The 9202-nt window shown below is 52.2% G+C and overlaps 4 non-coding genes across 4 annotated transcripts; 2 read left to right on the forward strand and 2 right to left on the reverse strand.

The window, feature by feature from the left end:
• Window positions 1–582: 582 nt before the first annotated feature.
• On the reverse strand, window positions 583–654 carry TRNAQ-CUG. The gene has a single exon. It is a non-coding gene; the product is annotated as a tRNA-Gln (tRNA).
• Window positions 655–5881: 5227 nt separating this feature from the next.
• Window positions 5882–5953, forward strand: TRNAQ-UUG. The gene has a single exon. It is a non-coding gene; the product is annotated as a tRNA-Gln (tRNA).
• A 791-nt stretch (window positions 5954–6744) lies between these two features.
• Window positions 6745–6837, forward strand: TRNAI-UAU. Its single transcript is given in 2 exon segments — window positions 6745–6782; window positions 6802–6837. It is a non-coding gene; the product is annotated as a tRNA-Ile (tRNA).
• A 1596-nt stretch (window positions 6838–8433) lies between these two features.
• On the reverse strand, window positions 8434–8515 carry TRNAS-AGA. Its single transcript has one exon. It is a non-coding gene; the product is annotated as a tRNA-Ser (tRNA).
• Window positions 8516–9202: the final 687 nt, after the last annotated feature.

The following is a 9202-nucleotide window of genomic DNA, read 5'->3' on the forward strand; positions in this document are numbered from 1 at the left end:
GGCTGGGGCATGAGCCCCAGGTGCTTCCAGTCTTGCCTTCGCTCTTCCTGACTTGCCAAAGAAAATGGGCGGCTCCACTTCCAAAGTGAGCACCATGAGGGGAACGGTCAGAGGCCCCACCAGGGGGGCTGGCCCTGCTTTCCTACCCTCTTCTGATGTTGGCCACAGAGCATCAGCAGCCTCCCCACATGCTGGTCTGTGGGTGGCCTTCAGTGGGGTTCAGCACAGCAGGGAGCAGGCTGGCCCTGTGGCTGTCTGCTGGCCACACATAGGCATGGTCCTCCCCTCCTCTTGCCCTGGCCTCCGCTGCTTTTAAGCCTTCCCTTGGAGCTGTCAGCACCAGCCGCCTCTGCTCTAGGTGCCCAGAGGAGGAGAGGTGCTGGGCTCCCACCTGCCCAGCCCTGCTTCCTTCAAGCACAGTGGCAAGTGCCAGACTTGTGGGTACCAGGTGAAGCCGTGAGAATCCCAACCCTCAGGTGCCAGTTCTAGAGCCCTGACCCATCCAGCAGGAGGGGAAAAAAATGCTCTTGCAGAGCTGGAGACAGGGAAGTGGAGCAGTGTGAGCTCTAGGGCCTTACCACAAGGTCCCACTGAGATTTGAACTCAGATTACAAGATTCAGAGTCCTGAGTGCTGCCCGTTACACCATGGGACCAGCTCACAGTCCCTTTTCTGGCCATCAGTGACCCTTACGGGGCTGGCTTGTGTAAGGGACTGTTGGCCCCTTACTAAAGCTTAGTGGGGGTTTTGGTTGGCTAGTTCCCAGTCCCAGTAGAAGGGGGAAGGGCCAATGGGAAATCAGGCCCCTGAGTCTGACAGTCCCCTGGGCAATGGGGAGAGGCCAAAGCTCCAAGTTAGCCGCACTGACAGGCCAGGCAGTGTAATGAGGGAGTCACCAGGCCAGGGGGTCCCATCCTCCGTGGGAGCTGGAACTGCCTGGGCCAGAGTGGGGCAGAGCTAAGGAGAGAGCAGGAGCCTGGGAAGAGCCAGGGAGCAGAGCTGCACAGGTGTAGTGCCAGAAACTGCTCCCTGTAGGATTTTGCTACCTGTAGCAGTTACTGAGCCCTGAGGTTGTTCTTATTTGCTGACTTGTCCTAATTGGCTAAAACTTGACAGTGGTGGGGGATGGAAGCATAAAGGTTTCGTCCTCCAAACGACCCTGCCTGGTGTCCATCTGTATCTATTACCTCTTAATACCGAATTGTAAAAAATAGAGTGAGGTCATTTAAACATCATTTATTTTGCAGCTTCATTTACTGTGCTAACAATGTAGCATCCTGACACCGATACTTCTGCCCACGTGCCCTGTGGGTTGGATTCATTTTAGTGGGACGCGGGACATGTGGAGGATAATTTAAACTCTTAATTTCCTTAGGGTTTCCCTTTAATATACTTCTATGCTGGTGCAATTTCTGACCATTGCACATCTATTGTATTTATTACAATAGCACAAGTAAGTCACACAAGTGACATAGTCTAAGGGCTTGGCTACACTTGCAAGTTAGAGCGCATTAAAGCAGCCCCGGGTGCCCTAACTCCTGAGGTGTCCACACTCGCAAGGCACATGGAGCACATGGGCTCTGTAGGTGGAGTGCTCCTGATAATCCACCTCCATGAGAAGCATAAAGCTCGCTGAGCCCTGCTGAAATACCCGGGCATCAGTGTGCACGTGTTGCATCACTGCACTGTGTTTGGCCTCAGGAAATGTCCCATAATCCCCTGAAGTCAAGTGCCCACTCTGGTCATTGTTTTGAAATCGGCTGCAGGCATGCGGATATCCCCTTTCAAAGCTCCGTTTCTGACAGCCGGCTGCTTATCTGCTCCGGGACAAAGCAACCATTAGTGTGGAATGCTGCTGCTGTTGTGAGTGTGTGTGAGAGAGGGGGGTCTGCTGCTGTCTGAACACACAAGACAGCATGCTGACACACTCTCAGCCCCCCAAACACACTGTCACTCCCCCCACGTACACACAACACACTCCCTGTCACACTCCACCCCCGTCCCCCATTTGAAAAGCACGTTGCAGCCACTTGCACTCTGGGATAGTTACCCCAGTGCACTGCTCTCTGTGGCATTGCCAGAGCTGCTAATGTGGCCACTCCAGTGCGCTTGCAGCTGTCAGTGTGAACACACAGCAGCGGTTTCCCTGCTGTGGTTTAACTCCCAGCGCTCTACCTCTGCAAGTGTAGCCAAGCCCTAAATTTCCCAAACCGACCGAACTCAGTAACTGCCCTCCACCACCACATGCAGTGAGTAGGGGCACAGTGAAGCACACGCCGCACTTACTGGCTCAGCCTTGTGCATTCTGGGGTGGCCACCTCCCCATTGATGAGACCTGGTCCCACCATCTCTGCAGAGCGCCAGTCTGCCCTGCTGCCATCCCTATCTGTGTTGTCTTCTCTAGCAGTTGACTGGAAGGTGAGCACTGGCCGCATGCCATGTAGCCGTGTTGTCTCGAAGGACGAAAGCAGGAGGAATGGTGCCTTCATAGCCCACCTAATATTCCATAACATAGTTAAGGAAAATATTTCTCAATGAATTCTCAGTAAAAGATCAGAAGCAGCCAGTGTCCGTATTTTCTTGAAATTTGTCAGACCAACCTATCTAACACCTAACACACATTTGAAGTTCTTCTTTTCACACTGTTGCTCATTCTCAGGTTCTGCTTTGTCTCCAGACAGATCCATTCTCTTTCAGGACGGCCTTGCTCTTTCTGTCTGTTTCACTCTCTGAGATGTTGGAGTAAACACTCCCCTTCCTTCTATTCTCAGACAAACACTAGTATTAAGTGTTTGCTACTGATGGATCTAGAAAACATTTGTCAAGTGGAAGATGCCATTTCTGGGGGATTGCTCCCAAGATCCAGTACTTTGGGTTCAAACGTCTCCCAGCTTCCTGGGTGAAAATAACACAAAGGCTTCTTTGCAATATACAAGAAGAAAAGAGTTTTTCATCCCAGATGGGACTTGAACCCACAATCTCTGGCTGAGGAAGCCAATGCTTTACCCATTAGGCCACTGGGGCTCTAAAGAGCAGTAGAAAAAGAGATGGAAATGTCCTCTCATGATTGCACATTCCTCACATTCATTCAGAAGCCAAATACCCCATTTAATCGCCTTACAAAAATGTCTGCGTCCCCTGGCAGCGAGGCAACTGGGCAGGTCCCTGACAGAGCTGAGCACCACCTTTCTGCCAGCCACCTTTAGAGAAGAACCCCACCCTAGAGTCACCCCTCCCTCCTTCAGCACCTCCACGGCTGTGGCTCTGAGTGGCAGTAGGATGATTAGGGGGCGAATGCGGGGCTGGAAGGGGGGTAAGGTCGGCCTGTAAGGAGTAACCAGGTGGGGCAGACCCAGGGGGAGGCTGTGGGCTGCTGGTTGGTTGTTGGGATCCGAGCTCTAGATCAAAGCTGCACAGTGACCTGACACCCAGGGTTATAGGGCCGACACAGTGACCCCCTTACTGGCCTCGGTGACCCCCAAACCCTTGTCACTGAGGGCATTGAGGAGTCTCTGTCCCTTAATAACTTCTGGGAGCTCCCCAGCAGGCTGCAGGCGTCAGCCACCTCCTGCCTCACAGGTTAGACTCTTGGTGCTGTGCCAGCCGCCCCCTCGCTTGCAGGCCCAGTGTAAAAAGCAGGAGGCCTGGTGCTGGCAGAAGAGGGTTTTGATTAATCGAGCTCTGTGTGATGGGCACAGGACGCTTCCACTCAGTAGCACAGCTGGGGGGGAGCAGGGGAAGCAGCTAAGGGCGTCGGGTTCCTCCGGTGGGGGTGTGGAGCAGCCGTTCGTTTTCCTGTTCGCACTCCTCTGTGGTGTGAAAATCGGGGAGGGGAGGCAGAAGCCCCACTTCCCTCCCGAAATGACACCCAGTGGGGGAAGCCAGGACAACAGGGTGGGGCGGCAAGTGGTGGCCAGACTCTCACCGCCAGGGTCTAGCCTAGCTCAGGGTCCAGCTCAACTTCCTCCCCGCACCACTGGCCCCCAGTCCCCTTCCACCACCAGGTCAACCCGGGCACTAGGGCAGGAACGGGGTGAGGCAGCAAGTCAAGCTGAGCAAGGCAGGCAAAAGAGAGTCTTGTCTTCATGGGCCACTCACATGACGTCCTTTTTGTGTGCAACTGCTGCAAAAATATCTCGGGCAGAGAAGCAACAGGCCAAAATGCTGCCCTACAGCTGCCAAAGTAGCTCAGTTGGGAGAACATTAGACTGAAGTTCTAAAGGTTCCTGGTTCAATCCCAGGCTTTGGCAGGCCCTTTCATCCCTCTTTGCACAGGGGTGGCTTGTTTTCTGGGAGCACAGTGGTCCCTGCACCCAAGGTGAGTCCCTGAGCTTGGGCTCTGCAGTAGGAAAAGATATTGTGGGCTTCTGCCCCTAATTGGCTGGCCTGACCTTTAACAATGAGGGACAGGAGCTGTCTCTCCTAAGTGAGTTATTGGTGGACCCAATATGGCAGGAAGAGAGTGCTAGAGGGGGTGCTGGGCAGTGACAGGCAGGTATAGAGAATGAAAACTCTTCTGTGCAGCTGAGGGAGGGCAGTACCAGGGAAGGGGCATGTGTGAAAGTGGCCCTGTGGAAGGGAGTTGGGGGCCCAGGAGGAGGCGTTTGATGTTCAGTGCCTTGGAGCAGCTGGGCTTGGCCATGGTGGGTGTTCAGGAAATGCACATTAACAACTCTAGGGTAGCTTGATGGGCAGAGGGTGATTGGAGGAAGGGCCCATCTCTCTGGTCCTCCAGGCCAGGGAAGAATGATGGGGTTGGAGTCTTGTTCTTCACATTCGCGGTGCGAGTACAGAAGGGGCTGGAGCTCTGACCAGGGAGGGCATTACTGGTGGGCTTTGTGCTCCATGGCACCGGTTATGGCTATATTAGTGTGTTTGGTCCCCAATTAAGGTGTGAAAGGAAAGTTCTATGAAGGAACTGGCTCCCTTTTTCTAGACCGCACGGTGTTTGGTGTCGGGGGGGGGGGGGGATTTCAATTGTTGCACCGGCCTGAGGACTGCTGGTCCTGTTTTCCCAACTGTCAGAGGAAACTATTCTATGATGAGCACTACCTGGCGCAGGTCTGTAGCAAGGTCGGCTTAGAGAACGTGTTTCTGCACAGTGAACCAGTGGAGGGTGGGCGGTAGCCTCCTATTCCTCGGACCCGAGCTCACACCTGCCGCAGAGGGGATACACCTTTCTGCAGGGAAAGGCCAGGAGTCGCATTGACCGGATTTCCGTGAAGGAGAGCACGTCGACAGCCCAGTGCAGGGTGGTGCCAATGGACTGTTCGGATCACACAGGTCTCACCATGTGCTCAATGTGGGCAATTCCCTGACCCAGGGCAGAGGATATTGGAAGCTGAACATCCAGAGCTTGCAAGATAAAGGAGCAGGGGCGAAGCCTGGCAGTGTTGGCAGAACGGGAAAGCATCAGAGGGTCCTATGGTTACCAGGGGGATTGGTGGGAGTCGGTGAGGGAGGAGTTGGCGGCTTTGTTCCGGCGGTCAGGCAAACACCACAACATTAAAGAAACCAACAGTGCCAAGTCCTGCAGCGTCGCCTGTGGGATTTCCACAAGAGCATCCAGGCAGGGGAGCCAGTCAGCGTGTGACTGTACGACCGGATCAAGCGACAGCTGCCTGAGTTCCAGGAGATGAGGCTGCAGTTGGCTGATATGAGCGGGAGCAGCCTCCCCTGACATTTTTGCAGCCTGCAGGGAATGGAGACAAAGCAGGGGGATGTGGGGACTCAGGGCAGGACCCATGGATCCGGTAGAGCAGGACCACAGTCGCTGGAGGAGGAGAGAGAGTCCCGCGAGAGGAAGCTGATGGTGGGAAGCAATAAGTGCAGAGTGCAAACCAGCCAAGAGTCACAGGGGTCTAAAAAATGAAATAGCAGCAGGTCCCATGGTGTAATGGGCAGCACTCAGGACTTTGAATCCTGGAATCTGAGTTCAAATCTTAGTGGGACCTTCTGGAGATATGTTGCGTTGCTACAAAGCACTGTAGCTCAATGTGTTTGGCTACCCTCTCTCAGGTAGAGAGCAAGATTTTTCTCTCCTGCTGGGTGACTGATGGCCACTGGAGATAGGTCTCTGGTCTGGCTGGTTCAATGGGCGGCTACAGGTTGGGGTCCTAGAACTTAACAGTCTGGCTAGAGATTCCTGTGGATTGATCATATGGTGGTTTCTCGCTGCTTCACCTGATGTCCACAACTTTGGTCTCTGCAGCTGTCACACTCTTCCTCTTGCTCACATGGCTTTTAAAGGAAGGAGGGCCAGGGCCAGGCTTCATAGTCAGGGCTAGGCAGGAGGGAGGCAGAGTCCCAGGCTGGAGCCCAACACACCTCTCCTCCTCTGGGCACCTGGGGTGTTGTTCCCCCCTGTTCAGGCCCCCCTGGGGCCCTGCACTTCACACAGCTCTCCCTGATTTCAGCTGTTAGTGAGGGAGCCTCACTGCTAGCACTGACTGGGCAGTTTGTTGCATGAGAGACACTGTTCCAAAGCAGGACTAATGCTTAGAGCTGGTTATCAGTGATTTCAGACCTGTTGGTCTGCAGCAAGACTCTCCATTGAGTCTTAACCAGCTCTGTTATTACACAGGGAAGAACAAAAGGGTCAAATGGTGCCTGGAAGCCTTAAGAAGAATCCACCCCACCAAGTACAACACTTGTCGCTACCTGCTCTCAGCTCCACTGAGAATGTTTTGGGGTCACCCGTCGCCTGTATCAACCTAGGAGTCTCAGAGAACCCTAATTAACAGGTGCTCCAGTGGCGCAATTGGTTAGCGCACAGTACTTATAGGCAGTGCTGAGAGGAGCTATGCTGAGGTTGTGAGTTCAAACCTCACCTGGAGCTCTGGTTTTCATTAACCAAGTAGTGTCACCCTCTCATTTGGCATGTGGAATGTAGAATTCAAGCCCTGGGGACCCTCAGGAGGGGGCTAATAAAAAATGCCCCCTTCACTTATTACCTCCTCTCCAGGTCAGAATCTACCATCCTTTCTCCCCCCCCCAGCCCCTGTGCCAGGATCCCTCAAGCAGAGCCTGGAGTCCTGCCCATGGCGTCTGTACTATTGACAAAGACTAAGTGACAGGGACAAAACACTCAAATCCCGCCTGGTGCGGGGAGCCAGGTTTGCTCTTCAAATTCTGTCCTTGGTACATTTCCAGGCCTGGGAATGTCCCACAACAGCATTGAATGGGAAGCTGCCTGCAGAACAGTTACACTGCACAGAGCTGCTGTGGAGGAGGGGTGGGAATTAGTAACATTTTGAGGATCGTTTGGGAAATGAGCCTTTGCTGACAAGGTTTGTCTCTGTTCATATTTCACCTTCAGGTGTTATGTTGAGGGATCTTTAGTATATTTTCGTGAGGTTAATAACTATCTCCTCAACTTTATTTCCTCAATTTAAAAATTGGTGTCACTTGATTTTTGCATCTCCCTGTGAAACTACAACTGACACGTGTGGCTTTCTACAGGGGGTCATGATGTTAAAGTTGGGCAATTCAGTCTCTGTACTTCTCAGGGGAGTGTTGCTTTTTTACAGCTGCCTCACGGCCAGGCACACCGGGCTATTAGCTGCACCCACGGTCCTTGCCAGGGGCCCCTGCTGAACCGTGGGCAGCTGCACTGCAGTGCTGGGGTGACTCTGCAGGGGGAGAAGCTGCTGTGGAGCAATGTAGGGCAGGTGCAGGAAGGAGACGGGGTCACTATTCACATTCTGACCTGCACAATTTTCCAAATTTGGGAAAAGATTAATAGATTAATAGACTTAAGGTCAGAAGGGATCATTATGATCATCTAGTCTGACCTCCTGCACAATGCAGGCCACAGAATCTCACCCATCCACTCCTGTAACAAACCCCAACCTATGTCTGTGTTATTGAAGTCCTCACTATGGTGTTAGTTAGAGGAATCAGTACAGATTTTTACTATATTAATTAAACACTTAATTTTATTTAATCAAGCCAAAAACTTAGTATCACTTATTTTTTCTCTGTCCTAGCAAGAATGAATTGAATTTTGTGACTTTCTGGAAAGTGCAGCGAGATTAAATGTGGGAAATTCAGTCTCTGTGTTTGTGAGCTGATGTTTTCCTCTCACAGGTCAGTGCCTGCATTGAAATACCCAGAGGATCTAAGGGCTGGTGTACGCTGGGCACTGAACTGGCAAAGCGATGTCTCCCAGGGTGTGACCCCCCAACAAACCCATATAGTTAAGGTGACCTAATCCCGAGTTAGATAGTGCTAAAGAAAAGGAAGAATTGTTCTGTCCATGCAGCTATTACAGGGATGGGAAAATCCCTCCAGTCACTGTCTACTCCAAAGTGCTATAGCAGTGCCACAGCAGCGTTTTAAGTGTAGACAGAGTGAAACTAGATTTATCTCCAGTTGGCACTGTGGATGCTCAGGCACTAAGACTGCAATAATAACAACAGCAGCACAGCGCTTGCGTAGTTGGCAGGATTCGAACCTGCGCAGGGAGACACCAATGGATTTCTAGTCCATCGCCTTAACCACTCGGCCACAACTACATGACATGCATTCATTTCACTGAATGATGATTTTGTTCTCACTGAATTGTCACTTCAAATTGTTTGCCCAGACCAGCTTCCCCAGCACACTCATGGCTGCGCATCAGTGTAAGTGTGTCCTTGGGTGAACAGCGAGAATTCCTGCCCATTTCCCTTCCGGCTGGAGCAGCATGAGAGTGTGTTTGTGTGAACGACGTTGCTGTAGATTGTTGTTCATTCCCCACTCTGACAATTCAGACAGTCCCTTTCCTAGTCAAATCTCCAGCACATCGTTCCAATAGCAGGGGGCAGGATTTCTCTGGGGCACTGAAATTTTTCAGAGGGCTGGTGCGTGAACTCAGCCTTGCATTCCACCCTTGATGTTTGATGGACTAACAACAGCAGCAGAAAGAAAGAAAGAGCGGAGCCAATATCTCCCTGGCAGGGATGCAGGTGCCATGACCCCTCTGTCTGACCATCGCCATTGCAGGAGAAAAAGGTTCACTGGCATCGAATGCCCTGGCTCAGACCAGAGACACAGGGAGGTTTTGCTGTTTATGGATCTGTGCAAAGGAAATTTTGTCCCTGTGTGAAACTGAGGTCGGAAATGAAACGTCCACATGGTGGCCCAATGCTCTATGGAATGTGGGTGAAGGACTCGGGCTGAGAAATGATTTAACAGGGGTTTGTTTCTATTTATTGCCCTGT

This window comes from Mauremys reevesii, linkage group 12 (assembly GCF_016161935.1).
Source record: "Mauremys reevesii isolate NIE-2019 linkage group 12, ASM1616193v1, whole genome shotgun sequence".
Lineage (NCBI taxonomy): Eukaryota > Metazoa > Chordata > Testudines > Geoemydidae > Mauremys > Mauremys reevesii.